Raw genomic sequence first — 17,000 nt, 5'->3', positions numbered from 1 at the left:
TCCTTATCGAGGCCGCTTGTCCGGCAAAGCCAATTAAACGATAAATTTGGAGAACGAGCCTGGATCCCGGCCAGATTTCGATCATCGAGTTCAATTCTCTCCAATGTCCTGTGATTTAGAAATTACGTGCTCCTGAATTTCTTTTATCTACTTCGCTTCTTTCTTTCTTTCTTTTTTTTTTTTGGTTCAGGTCGATCGTGCGATCATTATATTTGATTTTTAACGCCATCGTTAATGGTGGTTTTGTTTCGTTTAGCGATGGTGAAGGGTTGTTTTATGTTGGCGTTGTCATTTAAAAGTTCTTTTCTATCTCTTTTTCCTTTTGTGTTCTTTCTTCTTTCTTTTTTATTTTATTTTTGTCTGTTTTTTTTTTTTGTTTTGTTTTTAATGGTACCAATAATGGTGATTCTTTTTCTTTGTCTATTTCGACGCGTAATTTTAAAATCACTTGTTTATTTTAACAGCTTCGGTAATGATGATTCTTGTTTGTTTCAAAGTTACTTTCTATTTTTTAATGGCTACAATAACGACGGTTCTTGCTTATTTAGTGGTAGTAGAGAGGTTTTTTTTTTTTTTGTTATTTCGCGCGTGATTTTAAAATCACTTAGTTTCTTTAATGGGTCCGGTAATGGCGATTCTTGTTTGTTGGAAAATTATTTTCTATTTTTTTAATGGCTTCAATAATGGAGATTCTTGTTTGTTTAATGGTCGAAAAGGGTTGCTTTATTTTCACGAGTGATTTTATAATCGCTTGCTTTTTTTCTAATGACTTCGGTAATGCTGACTCTTGTTTGCTTCAAAGTTACTTCCTATTATTCGAATACTTTGATTTCCATATTCTAATAGCGACAAATTCTTATTTGTTCAATCTCAATAAAAGATTGTTCTAGTTTAATGCGCAATTTGAAAGTTGTACGAAAGATAGTCGTGCTTTAAATAAAAGGAATAATTGCATAATTCTTATTTGTTTAATTACATTTATCCAACCATACTTTTCTAACGTTAAAAATTACCTCAGGTTTAAACAAGATACGAATAATTATTACATTAATATGTACAATATATTCGGTTTCAATTTTACGTCAAGTATCTTCCTCGTTCAAACAATTACAAATCTCAGACAAGATTAAAAATATAATAACTCGAAGATCTCGCGCGACAAAGTTGAAAAGAAGTTACAAATGAAATTGCTCTGGCAAACGAATTAAAAATTCCAAAATCGAAGTTCATTCTCCACTAACCAAAATTCTATCCTCTGTTTCAGGTAAGGATCAACGTAATGCCAAACTAATTAACTCGGATTTAGCGGATGACTCAAGAGTAACGCGGATAATAATTGTCGACACGATCACGGCTGAAAGGTACACGAACGATTACTCGTCAAAAAAAAAAAAGAAAGAAAGAAAGAAAGAAAAAAGAAGTCGATAAATTTCTCCCTGTGGAACGCGAAGGTTCTTCCAAACTGTTAAGCAGCTTTCCCCCTCGGGTAGATTTTCTTACGGGCTTAAAACTGAGCTTACTTTCCGGAGAAAGTCCAAGTACAATATTGACTCTGGTGTATCGGCGTTCAGGATGCAGCATCGAAATTAGCTTCGCGGCCGCGTTTTATCTCCTCCTACTTTCCTCTTTTTCTTCCCTTCCCCTCTAACTCCAACCTTTTCTGTTTCCTTCGTCCACCATTTGATATACCTTTTAATTTCTTTTTAAAGCTCGGCCGAACATGTGTATTCCTCTCGTATTCTTCGCTAAATCCAAGAGAAACCAAAATTATATTATCTACGATTCCTTTCGAAAGTTCCAACAAAACCCTGAAAAATTCGTCCAAAAAGAAAATAACAAGAAAAGAAAACGATACTATCTAACTATGTTTAATGACTGTGAAAAATTCCAATCGTTTCACCTTGCACCAAACCTCCTGGTCCCATAAAAGACGCCGATATTTGGCGAAAAAATATCCAGAGAACAGCAAGATCGCATATATCAAAGTATCTAACACTATCCGCGTTCATTCACCATAAACGTTCCCAGAAGGAACAAATTATTTTCCCCAGAGGGTATCCCGGTAATTTGCAAAAATTCCCAACTGCCCACATTCGCGACTTCATCCGCAGAACTACCCCCATTTCTCTCTCTCTCTGTCTCCTCTCTTTGTCGTTTGCGCGTGTACGCGCGCGCGCGCATGGTAATGAAATATCGCGGTACATTAACGCGCTGCAGTGTGTCGTTGATTTGCATAAAGCGGGAACAGACCTGGTTCTCTGCAGAATGATTTAATTTGGGTATCAAGGCTGGATGCGGGAACAAACGCTTTGTTAGACTCGCGAGCGCGAGCAACCCTTTTACCCCTTTCCCCAGCGCGCGTTCCCTCTTTCTGCTGCTTCGCGAATCGTATTTCCCAAGTTTGTAATTTGTCGCCCAGCTTCCTCCTCCTGCAACTGCTAACGTCGCCCACCCTTCCTTTTCCTTCCTACTATCTCGTATCTTGCACTTAATTACGGGCATTAGTAACTGTATCCACCCCACACCCCCGCTCACCCTCCGCCTTTTAGTTGGCCGTTCATTAACCAGCGAGTTAACGAAATACCCGCGTTACTTCCGGCTCAATGGCCACCGTCCCTTTGGAATTTTAAGTCGCAGGTCGATTGTTAAGTTTGACGCGAACGAGCGATGCTGCATGTGCCCTTCTCGCGCTTCGCAATGCAAATTATTTTCGTTCGGGAAATACGTGTACCTGTACTCTAGGAAATAGATACGTTGCAGAGTATCTGTGATAGAAATATACGTGAAATAGATGCGGTAGGTTGTCCCAAAGTTTCTTTCCTTTTGTATTATTTTATTGAATTATCATGCGTGATCATTTTATTACGAAGATATAGATAGGGGGAAATAATACGAAACAACAAATGTTGTGCGTTTAATATTTGCTTATGAGAAAAGGAAACAAACTTTTGGGACAACGTAATATGAAACAGTGAGGACATTTTGAGCCACGTGTTGAGTATTATGCGATAGTACAGTGTATCGTCAGTTTTGTTAAATGTTGCGACTGTTACATTGTTCCATGGATATCCTTTCGATCTTTTTGCAGCCTCGGCACTGACTGTGAGAATTAGGTAAACGCGTGAACCGATGGAGAAATTACTCGCAACTCGAGCTCTTTAACATTTACCTTGCGAATATATCGTTTAGATCGATACTCTCAATTGAAAATAGAGTGGAATGTTTAACGTTTAACATAATTTGGAATAATTAAGGTTTTGCTTAATTTCTTACGAACTGTTCATTTGTATAACGTTGAATGAAATTCTGTTTGAATGGCAGGCTTTTCTAAGTAATTTTCCAAGTATTAGGTTGTCCGGAAAGTTTCTTTCGTTTTATGAGGAAATTTTATATTAATTTATTGAATCATGCACGAACGTGATAATAAAACAATTATATAAAATAACAGAAGATAGTAATAGAAATATAACGAAATGGGCCATACCTAATTCAATAAAATAATGCAAAACAGAAATCGTTGTTCATCAACAGATCGTCTTATAAAACGAAAGAAACTTTTCGGACAACCTAATACGATGCACAATGGCTGGATCAGCGTGATCTTTCAAGTGTATCTCTAAAAATTAGATTCTACAGAGATTCACGTTCTACACATATCGCGATATCAGTTTTGCTACGATACGAGTACGATTTATGGTTGCGATATTTCACCAAAAATAGAACCTACAATTAATTCTACATTATTTCTTAACACTTAAATCGAATAAAAAATGTATCAGGTTAAAATTGTTCAAAATATTCTTAATAAACGATCAGGAACAACTGTCAACAAAAAGTCAAAAGGCCTTCGAAAATCTCATTTCAATGACTTGGAAATGTCCTACCATTCCTAATCCTAGTTTGAGGACCATGGAAATTTGTAACGCGACACGAAGTTTCGTTAGCTTTTTCTAAATAAAAACAAAGTTAATGTATTTAAAGAGAACAAGGTTCCTCGCATGGCTTTCTTTTTACGACTGTCTGCAACCGCGATTTTGCCTACGAAAGAAACATACTACAATTTGTCATAAGTTTAGACTCAACAGTTTCCAACGAACAATCGAAGGTTGCAATTCGATCAGAACGCAATTAGCTGGTCATTAATTGGCAAAATTTTAATCAAGTTTCTTATACTGTGCAAGTTTCTATCAAGGGCACTTATATGAATTATAACATAATTTTCATGGAATGATAGTGGCAATGAATGCGTTTAATTGAAATCTCTACATCGCAATAATTAACTTGATAAGGCAGGAATTTCATAATTACTCAGATATAAACTCTCTGTACCTATATATATATATATATATATAGCTACATATTTATCTGCATTGTAATATTTCTACAATTATTATAATTGTTCACAGTTTGGAACACGGTTCAGGTGAAATCCAATAATTGCTACAAAACGTCTAAGCTACTTTAGACAGGTAGAATGCAGTCGTAATATTAACAGAGACTGAATTGTTATACACCTGAGCAACTTCTAATAAAGATAATTATCCAGAAATTGATGGAATATTTCTACGGTAGATAGAATTGCTGTAAAATAAACGAGCCGTTCCGAGCGCTCTGCAACCGCATTTTACAATTGATTGGTCGCTTGAAACACGTAGAATTATTGCAAAATCAATGCTCCATTTCCTGTCTTTATCGAACGAGTCAAATTTTGCATTCCACTTGCGGGTATTCGGTGTTAAATGAAATTAATTTTACGGCGAGATTTTTTATTTTAGTCGTGTAATTGTTTCGTTCTATGGATACTTTTGTTGTTAGTTATATGGAGGAATATTCGCAAGCAGAAGGATCATCGTATCGGTGCATTTGATTTTTGTGGGATTCTTGTGAAATTAATTTTCATAGACATTTGGTAGAATTTTAAAACGTCAATCAGAAACTTAGGAAGAAGAAATAGTACGATTGATAATGTAGGAAGGTTGAGATTCTTTTTGGAAAATACGTAGTTTCCACTGAAAATGAAGATTAACTTTTAAACAGCAGACGTAAAGTAAATATCGAATTAGAATTATTATTCAATTATATAAAATTATTAGTGGAACATAATAGAGTTATTGGAATTCATTTTTCGGTTTCCATCCCCAATTTAAATATCCATATCGTCAAAATCACCCTTGCAGACAATTACCCTAACTATATAGACACCATAACTTTATTCTCTCATAAACATAGTTACCATTATATATGATTAACAATTTTCTTCGTTATTTAATTTTTACAATCAACACTGATTATATGTAATCGAAAAGAATATAATGAAAATTTATTCATGTAAAAAAAAAAATTCTGTCGATGTACCAACAATATAAATATATTCACCCCACGAGAAAAATACGAACAAACTTTGAAATTTACATTTACATTTTCAAGCCTGAATATTTATCAACAAACTTACCCTCGTTGGCCATAACGCAGCCAAATTTTTGTGTGGTGGGAAAACATCGCCACGAGGGTAAAACGAAACAGGGACGTAACACTGAATCGTGGGCCCATGGATATCGATCCGTAAATAGTTGGCATATTTTGGTTCTTGGCCAACGCCTAACGATTTGTCCATAGCTACGACAGGTCTTGGAAACGAACCTATCGATTTCTCGATTCAGTAGAGCGTGTCGCCGACTTTGCTTGCGATTTCCGAATCCTTGTATGACTCTATCCTCTTTCTCCGACTTGAAATTATTTTTAATCCAAACGTTACCAAAGCATCGTTAGAAAATCTGCTTTCCCTCAATATCTCAATAATCTTCAATTACGATTACTTAATTAGACAATTGGCAAAGTTCAAATTTAAATGTTTATCGCGCGGTAAAATTACCACGATTTCACGGCAGCGTACAGACAGTGGCTGTAACAGCTATTTGCGCACGCCATTGTATTTATTATTCCGGTTATATAGTAATTAAGTAGTTTCAATTCGTTCCATAAATGAACTCGCAGCTTGTGTGATTCGAAAACGTATCCGCAGTGTAAAGAGCAGACCACGATAACCAGGATGAGATCAACGTACTCACGCGTACGTACGTTGTACATAATGGAAAATATTCCTGTTAAATGCGACGCGTGCCATGCGAGACTATCGATCAGCCGTATAGTCATGGGATGTCCTCTGTACAACGAAGAAGGGAAAAAGCGTAGCGTGGACAATAATCTCAAGGATGTTCTCACACATCGATCCCGTGCCAGCAAGAGGTTATCGACTTGTGTAAAGAAACTGAGGTATTAAGAACGCAATTTAACGATCCACCGAATGTACAAATAGTCGCTAACGACCGTAATCATTGCATGGACACTGGTGGATGCGACATTAAGTAAAGAAATTAACAACGGCAAGTAGTTCGAAGAGTAGTATATTGGCTTGGCAACTAAGTGATTGCGGATATTATCAATACCACCTAATGACAAAATCCGCAATCACTTAGTTGGCAACCCATTCGCCAGTGTTTTCACGCGACTGCAGGAATTCGATACCGTGAAAATGAAATGTAAAAGTCGATGAACGAAAAAGCTACGCTTGGTTGAAAAACGAGCGTGTACGGGAATATTTTTTTTTTTTTGCTGCTACTGTGTGTGGTTAAGGGTTCGATATCTCCAGTGATAGGAGCAGATATTGCGTGGATCAACATTTGTACTCGTCAAAAGTTATGCTATTTATCTATGGTTATAAATGAGCATATATGCAACAGACAGGGAAAAAGGCAGCGAACTTTGCTAACTAAATCACGATATCTCCAGACAGAAATGAATAACATTGTGAAACAAGGGGTGTTCCGTGTTTTTGATTTATCCGTACAAATGTGTGCAAACGAGACACACGGTAAGACAAAGTGTAATCAACGCCATGCAGATAAATCGTTTCGTTTCCGAGCCGTAGAATGTAACGAGCTATAGAAATTGATTAGTTCAATTTCCGAATAAATTATATGCACGTTGCAAGACGCATTAATATGTGGTCCTTTCATTTTTATCGTTTCTTTAGTTTTTCGGAATTCCAGTGTATTGGATGATCCTGTGATTTCATTCTTGGTAGAATCAATGAAGTTTCGATTGGTAAAACGTGTTTTAGAGCGAAAGGGTTGAAATATTACCAGAGGAAGGTAAATGGTACGGGAAACTTCGTTTCTCTAGGGTTAACGAAGATCAAAGAACCGAGACGGAGGTGCAAAAATAGTAGGCAGCGAGAAAATCGATGGTTGTGTAATAATAACGTGGACACCACGATATACTGTCCTAGCGAACCATCGATGTTTCTAATTCATATTCTTCTACCTTGGTATTCATAGTATTATTCTTATTATTAGCATTAATGATATAGTATATTTAGTATTCTAGTTCACTAGAAGCTCCATTTGAAGTGGAAACGTTAAAACATCGCGTTTCGAAGGTTTCAAAATATTCCATCATTCCCAATACCGCTACTTCCAATTAGTCCATCGTGCTGCACGACGTCTAATAAACGAAATTGCACTAAAGCGCTAGCAACGTGCAGCTATTGTTCTACCTCGATATGAACTAAGCCCTTAATGAGCTAAAAACCTTAAAAGAGCCGGGTTCCGAACATTTGAAAGTTATCCCATTATTATCAAACATATCGTCGTGCTACATAACGTGGATTAAAAAAAAAAAATACATGGGAACACGTAGGTATCGTTGCACGTCGGTGCGAACCAAGCCTTCAACGAGCAAGAAAACCTCAAAAAAAAAAAAAAAAAATATTTCAAAAAAATTGCCCCGTTATCGCCAATTGTTTCATCGTGTTCCGAAACAGCGCCTGATCAAACAATTTTTTTACAATATATATATTGTACACGATATATATGATATTGTAAGGCGGGGTATTGTTTTATTTAAAAATAAATGAAACGCTCGATGGCTTAAAAGCCTTAAAAGAATGATATTTCGAAGATTTCAAGGTACTCCATCATTGCCAGTACTGTCACCTGCAATCGTTCCATCATGCTGCACAACGCCTAATAAAACATCTGACACAGAGATGCCAGAGCCAGGTGAATATTCGCGTCGTTCCACTTAATCCTCGGCAGAAAATCAAAGCAGCGTGCCCAGGCAAGAAGCGTAATCTGTGTCTCGGCTTCCATTTCCACGGAGGAGGTTACCTGGAAGAAGCACCGTGAGCGGTAGACGAAGTAAGCGGCATAGGAGGAGCTAGTGTCGCGAACCAGTGAACATACGCTAGACAGAGAGGAAACTCGACGCTGTATATTTGCTCTGCGCTCCGCTGCAGACCCGTTAATGTGTTTAAGCCGAATATGGATCGTGGAAATTGGGTTCTGTCGCTTCTCCTGAATCTTAGGCGACGGATAAGGCAGAAGTGGCGCGCAAAAGATGGAAAGAGATACAGGGTGACCCGGAGTAAACGAGGATCATCCGAATATCTATCTTATTTATGGTTGTATGAAAGTCCTTCTCGCAGTACCATGCCGCTGTAAATCGTCGTATATTTTTAATCCGTACAATTTCTGGCGATCTGTTTGCACTGCGTAGGGGCGCCATATATTTTTTGTCAAAAAGCTAAAAATTTTGATCGATATGCAACTTTTAAAATAGACGTACTTACTGGGTAATTCAATAATAATAATGTTACCAAAAATTGTACTTGCAAAGTATGTTAAGGAGCACTTTGAGGTTTGGCTGGACTCGGATAAAAAAAATAGAAGAAGGGAAGATAAAAGAGCGTGAAAATAATTTTCTCTCGGGCTAATCTCTTTTACGAGATTTCAATCGGTTTATTTTTTTACTGATTCCATATCTTTATCGATGTATGTTTTAGGCGATCTGATTTACAGGCCACCCCGTATATTATGGAAATAGAGTGAAATAGAGCGTTCTGTTAGGAAGGATGTATTCGCGCGTTAGCAAATACGGGTTAGTCTTCTCTTACATCGGCCGACTTCGCCGACTTAACGTCGACTTTACACAGCCCTCTTCCATCGACACAGAGGGGACTCGCGACTTTCTACGTTACGGAAAATTCTATTTGCCTCCGGTGTAATTGAGTTCGGTGTCTTCTCCGCGATGTTTGGTTGGTTTGCCGTTTTCCCTGCGATGCTGCAGATTCAAACGCATTTGGCTGGGTAATAGGTTCCTTATTCCGTCTTTTCTAAGAATATTAAAGAGCTAGGTCAAATCGACCAGAAGTTACAGTTTTACAAATTCTCAGGGATTTGTATGCTACACGTGGGATATTCGAAGCTACGAAAATGCATACAGCGCGTATAACAGGCAAAAACGTGTAGAATTTTCGAAGTAGAATATTCATTATAATATTTATTAAATCAAACTAATTTACATTTCTTTTCTTTGATTCCGTTCATAAATATTTCGTGTTGATAAAATGCACACAATGAACATAATGTAATACAAGAACGTGTAGAATTTTCTTAACATTCAGTGGAATGAAGCGAGTAACGTAGCTTGTTTTTCTTTAATTATGTTGGTAAAAAGTGTATTTAAAAAATACACACATAAAAATATAAAGATACAGGAAGATGCACAGTCTGGGCTTGATTAGGACTGGATCATCGCCAACTTGGAAATAATTCCTTTGCAATATGAAAAAGCTTAATTTCCATCCTGGCACATTCTGCTTTTACGAGACGAATTTCGAAAAACTGTCAGCGCTGTCTGTGTACAGCACTAGCCTAGATCAATGGGTTGTAACCACTCAAAGTTTTATTTCATACCACTATATATCGCTTCCATTGGCCATGTATGTATATGGAATGGTCGCTTTTTAGTTTGAATTCAATGGTACTATCCGTAAAATTTTGTTGTATGATCGATTGTCGTCAAACCTATTAAACCCTTCAACAATCAATAAAAACAGGGGGGAAAAATTGGAGAATTGTCTGTGTCTTTATTATAGTTTAGTTGGATAGCATTTTGACACATTGTGCAATTTAATAGAAAATAATATCGAACGTTAAATTTTCTCGCGTTTCTTTTTCCATTGCGTATAGCCTTTTGTAGAGCTGCAACGTACTCGCAACGTGGCGCCTCGCCTTTTACCTTGGGAAATTCCTTTTATGAAATTTTTGTTATAGAAGTTCGCCGTACTCTTCTGGCCAGCATACACACAATAAGTTTCCTAGGGTATAGTAATAAGTTATATTATAGCAATAAGTTTTAAGAACTCTTTTCTCCCCGGATTTTAAGAACATCGTGCGCTTTAAAGAAGTTCGTCAGAAGTCAGAACCCATGCACTTTGTAACGTTCAACTCCTTATACGATATAGCACAACTTTCTCGTACAAATCGCAGTTAGTTTACTGCCATGGAAAAATAATAACTTTATTCGCAGATGATATATCTTCTATCCGATACAATGGAATTTTCTTGAGAAATTTTCTCTACAAATCGCCAACTCTTCATATCGAAGTTACGCGCGGTAAAAAATTCTAATACGCTGATTGAAGTGGGAACTTTACTTTGATAAACTGAATTTTCATTTAAAAAGTTGAGGAACACGTCGATTTCTCTATCAATTTCCTACTACTCGCAGTTTCTACGAATTACAATTTTCGTCATTCTATCATTTTTTACCATGCAACAATTTAACAGTTTAACAGTGAAATAACACAAGTATAGCATTCTCTCGATAGCCAGTGATCTACCAAAGCACGTTCGTGTCGAATTCTCGTTGCTCAGTATTTGCCATGGAGAGAGAATCGTAGCTGAGAGATTCAGAAATGTAGTCACAGTTCCCTCAGGTTAAGCATAACTAAGCCGCTTATCCTAACACGGTCCCTAAGGATTTCCTGTACAGCCCATGTGTAGTACCAGCCTATCTCCTATTGACCCTTAGAACCCTTTCTTTCAACCTTTCTCGCCGTCCAATGGGATCGTCGCGGAAGTTTCCTGTTGGTTACATTTTGAATTTAATGGAAAATTTATCTTTATGCTGTAATTTGCATGAAGCTGATTTTTAATTTTATATGACGCGCTCGCGATAAATTAGTTCTATTATTTTCGTATTTACTATTTTATATTGGTACGACCAATTGCGTGGATTAAATGAACTTTTTAATTTTAATTTGGAAATTTTATTTTCACGCTGGTATTTTTTGATAGAAACAAATAGCTTGGAAGTTTACCTTTGTGCGATTCAACGTGTAAATGAAATACATTTAAAGTGGAAGTTTTGTTTTCCTATGGTAGCTTTTTTATTAGGATTATTTATACAAATTAAACGGATTTATGGCACAAGTTTAGCGAACGATTTTATGCGAGCGATTTTTCCGGTTAAATACGATTATTCGACTAAAATTTCAACTGGAAATTCTTCTGCATGATTGTTTCTGTAAATTAAACAAATTTGCGAATTTATTTTTATCTGCGTTTACCTTTACATATACGTATATTTACTATGCTTAGTAATAGTAGTGAATTGATGGATAATATCCGTACCGAGCCACGTTCAAACGTCTGAAACAGATTAATTCAATTTAATTATTATTATTTGAAATGGCAGAGCTCGGCTCGAAGCTGTAAGAACTCGAAGATCGAATCGTGTGCTGGAAGGAATTTCGTTCGAACTTGTAGAATCTACGTGTAATCGCAGACAAGTATAAAGAGCATCCTAATCGTAGGAAGCTGCCGAATGGAATTATCGAGATACTTCGCGTAGGGCAACTTCGTGGACGGTTCTCAAAAGGAATTTTCGTGTATTGCGGACGATACGAAGCCAAGGTAGGTAAGTAGATAGGGTACGCTTGGAACTAAATGAACGGGAATATTAGACCGTCGAGGGGATGGAAACGGGAGGGTGAGAGAGGAACGTGGCTTTGGTGGTGCAATTAGCGGGATTCCGCGTGACGCCGAGCTACCGGAAATCGAACCGAAGCCTCGCGCATTAGACTTTAATTAGACGCAATATGCCGGATCGATCACCGCGCCCCCGACATCCAACCTCGTTAATCCATTTAAGGATCCGTGTTAGACAGTGTTAGGAGAATTTCCACGGAGCTAGAAAGCCATTTATAACTGTTGGGAGTTGTGCATCTTAATCGGCGAAATAAAAGTAAAGCAACGCTAAAGTTACACTTGGAATTCATATTAAAATAGTTTTAGATTTATTTAATAAACGATTTCCAGGATCCTCGTCGATATACATTTGCACGCGTCTCAGCGCTTTCTTTGTCTCGCCATCTTCCAATCCTGCCCACAGCTGACCATAAATAATATTGCAGTTCTAAAGAAAGATCCGGTCGGATATCTGAGCATGATTGTGGACAGAAGAATATCATGGAAATGATACATCGTAGGTAAATCCAAACAACTTGAATGAAAATTTAAAAAATTCTACTGGCTCATTGGCAGACGCTCTAATTTAAATATGCAGAGTAAAATAATGCTATGTAAAGCCACATTAAAACCAACTATGGGGAACTGCAGGTAATTGCAACATAGAAATTCTTCAACGTTTCCAATCGAAAGCTCCAAGATCCTTGATATAATTCTCAATGAGAATTGACTGTAAAAATTTCTCCAAATAAAAAAAAAACCATCTTCTTTACCAAACTGCCAACGGAACAGTTACATTAGTCTGTTTTTTGAGACGCCGCGCGCACACATACTTCCACGCACTTATATTCACATACGTGTGTCACTACTACGCGGCCACTTGTTACAAAACTATACAAAATTATACATATTTCAATAATAACGTTTTCTTTTTTCTTTTTTTTCAACGACACTTACAGTTCGATATGTTTTTAAACGTAACGAAGCGAGGAGGACGTTTGGTACAGGATGATACATTTTGAATTGAATCGACGATAGAACGGAAGAAACGCAGTTTGATTTGGTGTTTTATGTGCTAGAGATGGTGTCTGATATATTTGGTATTCGAATAATTGTGCAATTGTAGCTGAAAGAATTTCTGGAAGCTAGAGAGAGACAATTTGCGTGTAATTGTTTTTTTAAGGAATGAAAATGATACGTTTACGCATAATGACTTTTTTCAGCAATGGAAATTACACATTTACACGTAACGATTTCTTCCAAACAACAGGTCTTACGATTATTATGCTGGAAAATGAAGAGGATGTTTCTTGTACCATAATATATTTTGATCCTAAACTATGAAAGGGGGGAAGAGTTTGATATTTTGTAGGATAAAAAGAATATGCAAAGGAATATACAAATAGAAAGTAGTATTGCAATAACGACCAGAAGAATTCGGAGAACTTGGAAGCAAAAACATTGAAAATTATTTTCTTCTTTTCTTTTTAAGAAAAGTGAGACTTCAAGTGGTACTTCAAAAGTGAGAGAGACATTTATTACAATTGATTCGTTTCGATCGTATTCGATGGAAAGGGAAGAAGAAATGTTATTTCGACTTATATTTTCCATACACACACAGATACGAAGAAAGAACCGAGCCGAGTTATTAGGTCGTCCGAAAAGATTCTTTCGTTTTATAAGAAAATAATAGACGCACAATGTTTTTTCTTTTATTATCAGTTTGTTGAATTATGCACGAACATAATAATAGAAATAGAACGAAATGGATCATAGCTAATTCGATAAAATAATATAAAACAGAAATTGTCGTTCATCTATTATCACCTTATCGAACGAAAGAAACTTTTCGGACGACCTATGCTTGAAAGTAGCGTTCTCTTTTCGATTGTTGGCCGACGCGGCTCGACGATAATGATAAAAAATAACAATAGCTTAGCCACGTCGCATTATGCTCTTTCGAGAACGCGGTCACCGTGAAGAGTTTGCTTTTGCCCGATGAGACAGCGTTGTCTCGCGAGGATCGGTTTCGGGTTATTTGAAATTTTTAAGCCTTTTCTATATTCCTATTATACCGGTTGAATACAACACGTATACAAGCAAACACGAAGCGATTGCACGTGAAAAGACAAGAGGAAAATATTGAACGACGTTTACTCGTACGACGCTTGGTTTTCGAGGAAATCGAGTTTGAAAATTTACCAACTATACTCGAACGTGGCTAATTCCGCACTGGCCGGGAATAAATAATCGACAGCAGGTTATTCCACGCGCGAAAATAAATCGAGAACGTGGAATACAATTTTCTCACCAAAGACGCTCTGTTTCCGAGGGAAGAAAATTTGAAAATTTATCGTACGAGTTGGATTCTTAACCAAACACGTTTAAAAACTCTGTCTTCTCGATTCCACCTGTTCTTACTGTTTTTCCGCGCGTTGGATAATCCCAGGCAAGTTGCGCTGGACAAATTTTCAAACTCGATTTCCTGGAAAACCCAAAAACGACGTGCTATGAAAAAATCTTATTCCGCGTTTTCGCTTCTTGCTTTTCCATAAAAAGTCACTTCGTAACCGGCTGCAACGCGTTACTCCGCCTCAGCCTGTGTTATCCCCCATCCTCGAAAAAAGATGTAGCAGCTGCTAGCACCTCTCGACGAAAAGCTCGCAGAAAGATTTAATAAAATGCCTCGTTTGAGAACACTTGCAGCGACCAACGTTCGATCGACGTTCAGCTTTTCTTTCCTTCTCTTTGTTCCTTTTGCTTGGTAAATTGAGTGACCTGCAGTTTAATTGAATGCCGTGCAGCAGGGTCGCGTCGAAAGGAGTAAAACAAGGGTCGATCGAACAGTTTCGCCGAGCTTACGCCGTTCCATTCGAGTTTATCGCGTAGGGCAACGAGGAACAGCAGGGCCGATCGCCAGACAATGGATGTCGTTGGACCGCGAACGCGATCCCTTTGCTTTCTTCCCTTTTTTTTTTTTTTTTTTTTTTTTTTAAGCTCCGATGGTCTTCTATACGGTTAACGATACGTAATTTATTAGGAAACGTTGTTTTTGTATAAAACATTAACCGCTAACACTGATACTTCCTTCGAAACATTGTACATAATATTGTGTTGGCAACTAAGTGATTGCGGATTTTGTCATTAAGTGGTAATGACAAAACCCGCAATCACTTAGTTGCCAATCCAATATATTCTATTTATATTTGCGTATCATTCATTTTTCGTTTTTGGAAAGTTCAATCGATCGGTTGTATTTTATACGAACTTGTGAATTTCATTGTTTATATATGTATATTCTTTTTAATTAGTTAATTATATATATACAAGATATTAGGTTGTCCGAAAAGTGTCTTTCTTTTACAAACATGAAACCTAATCTGTTTTGATCTTTAATATCTCCTTTAATTCGATAAAATAATATAAAAGGTAAAGTGTTGTAATTTGCTTACAAAACGAAAGAAACTTTTCGGACGACCTAATAACTCGTAATTGGTTACATTGGATGATTCTACGTGAGAAAATAGATCGAAGATTAATAATTAATAAGTAAATAATACATAAGTGTGATGAATAAAAAAAACAATTAATTAACAATTATTTAAAACAATTATTTAATGAAAGAAAGTCAGAGGACTAAAATACTTTGTTTAAGAGAAAATCGAGTTTGAAAATTGATCGAGAGTAGCGCAAACATCGCAAAGTGTGAATAAACGAGCGGCAACAGATCGTCGAACGTGAGGAAATAAATCGAAAAAGTGGAGTAACATTTTAAATCGTTCGAGGTCTCGTTTTTGAGAAAACCAAGTTTCTAATGTCGGAATCTAGCAATCCGCGGCGAACGTGCAATTTGTCGAATGACCATCAAACATATCCTAGCAAATTGGCCTGAATACAATTACTCTGGCAACAAACGCCAGATCAAAGGAACTTCAAAGCGCAAAACTGTCCGTGATGAAAGTCAGGTTTCGAGCGTTTTCCCTTTTCTGAAAGACACACGTCGTCGCGAATAATCGACGACGTTGGAACCTACGTACCTGCAAAGGACAGGAAGAAGTTGGAACGTGTTTAGTCAAGAACTGATACGGTACACATGGCGCGTGACGCGTTGTCAAATATATTTTTTCCTGAGAAGGAAGCGCCTGACGAAAAAATTGTATTCCACGCTTTCGACTTATTCCCGCGTGTAATTGAAACCCGCTGTCGATTAATTATCCTTATTCGTTTAAGTTTAAATAGTCGGATTCTGAAACTCGATTTTTCTGCAAACGAAACGTATGAAACGATTTTGTTCCATATTTTCAACCTTTTTCCTCGTAGAATCAGTTTACAGTCGATTCTATTAGCCTATGTAATTGTAAATGATTGTAATTAATATTCGTACGTACAGCATACGCACGTCCAACCGGCAACTCAGGCGCAGATTCTTCCTGGCTCCGGCTCTGTTTCGATTTAGACTCTCCGATACCATTCTTTTCGTTCATCGCGAACGGTACGTTCTTCAAATTGGTATAAAACTGTGGGAGCTTACGAAGCAACGCAACTGACGCAACTGAGCGAGGTATCTTAGTACTAAATAACAAATTACTGGTCAAATAATAAGAAAGATTGTCAGCGATAAAAAGTCGATTAATAGGCTATCGGTCGGTAAGCGTCGACGATAAAATGCCGATTGATAGGCTATCGGTCGGTAAGCGTCGGTAATAAAAAACCAATTAATCGGCTATCGGTCGGTAAAGTGTTAAAATGTATCGACGAACAGTTGTTTCAGAAACAACTGTCGATTGTATTTCGTAGGAAGTTTGTGCAGATTTATAATATCTATATACAACGTCTTGACAATCGGAGGATACAATCGTCAATGTATTGTGTCGCGTAAATGATAAGTTGTATATTATTCGTAGAATATGTGCCGATTAGAATTACCATATTATTGTAGAATAATGTAAAATATTCATAAATTAGAATAATTAATAATGTATTATCATTCTAATCATTGGCATGCATTATTCATAGACAATGGCTATCGTATATTCAATAACAATAATACACTCGCTAATGAATAATAGAATATCGTAGAATATCAGAAATGTCAATACTGTCACGCGTATATTTTATGCAAATATAAGCAAGAATTTGCGTAGCAAATCTAATTACCAACAAATGACAAGATAATTTATAAACACA

General features: G+C 36.9%; 1 protein-coding gene and 1 long non-coding RNA gene across 3 annotated transcripts in view; both read left to right on the top strand.

Moving 5' to 3' along the window:
• The window catches only part of LOC125386464, a 125,141-nt gene extending 116,559 nt beyond the window's left edge, over positions 1–8,582 (top strand). For both annotated transcript variants that reach the window (XR_007226629.1, XR_007226630.1), the window contains exon 3: positions 1,265–8,582. This is a non-coding gene — a long non-coding RNA (uncharacterized LOC125386464). The remainder of the gene's footprint in view (positions 1–1,264) is intronic.
• LOC100644380 (syndecan) overlaps positions 1–17,000 on the top strand; it is a 226,830-nt gene that overhangs the window by 130,529 nt on the left and 79,301 nt on the right. The gene's annotated exons all lie outside the window — the stretch shown is intronic.

The sequence above is a fragment of the Bombus terrestris genome, chromosome 15 (genome assembly GCF_910591885.1).
Source record: "Bombus terrestris chromosome 15, iyBomTerr1.2, whole genome shotgun sequence".
NCBI lineage: Eukaryota > Metazoa > Arthropoda > Insecta > Hymenoptera > Apidae > Bombus > Bombus terrestris.
The sequence above is the reverse complement of the archived record's forward strand: the minus strand, read 5'-3'. Positions and strand labels throughout refer to the sequence as shown.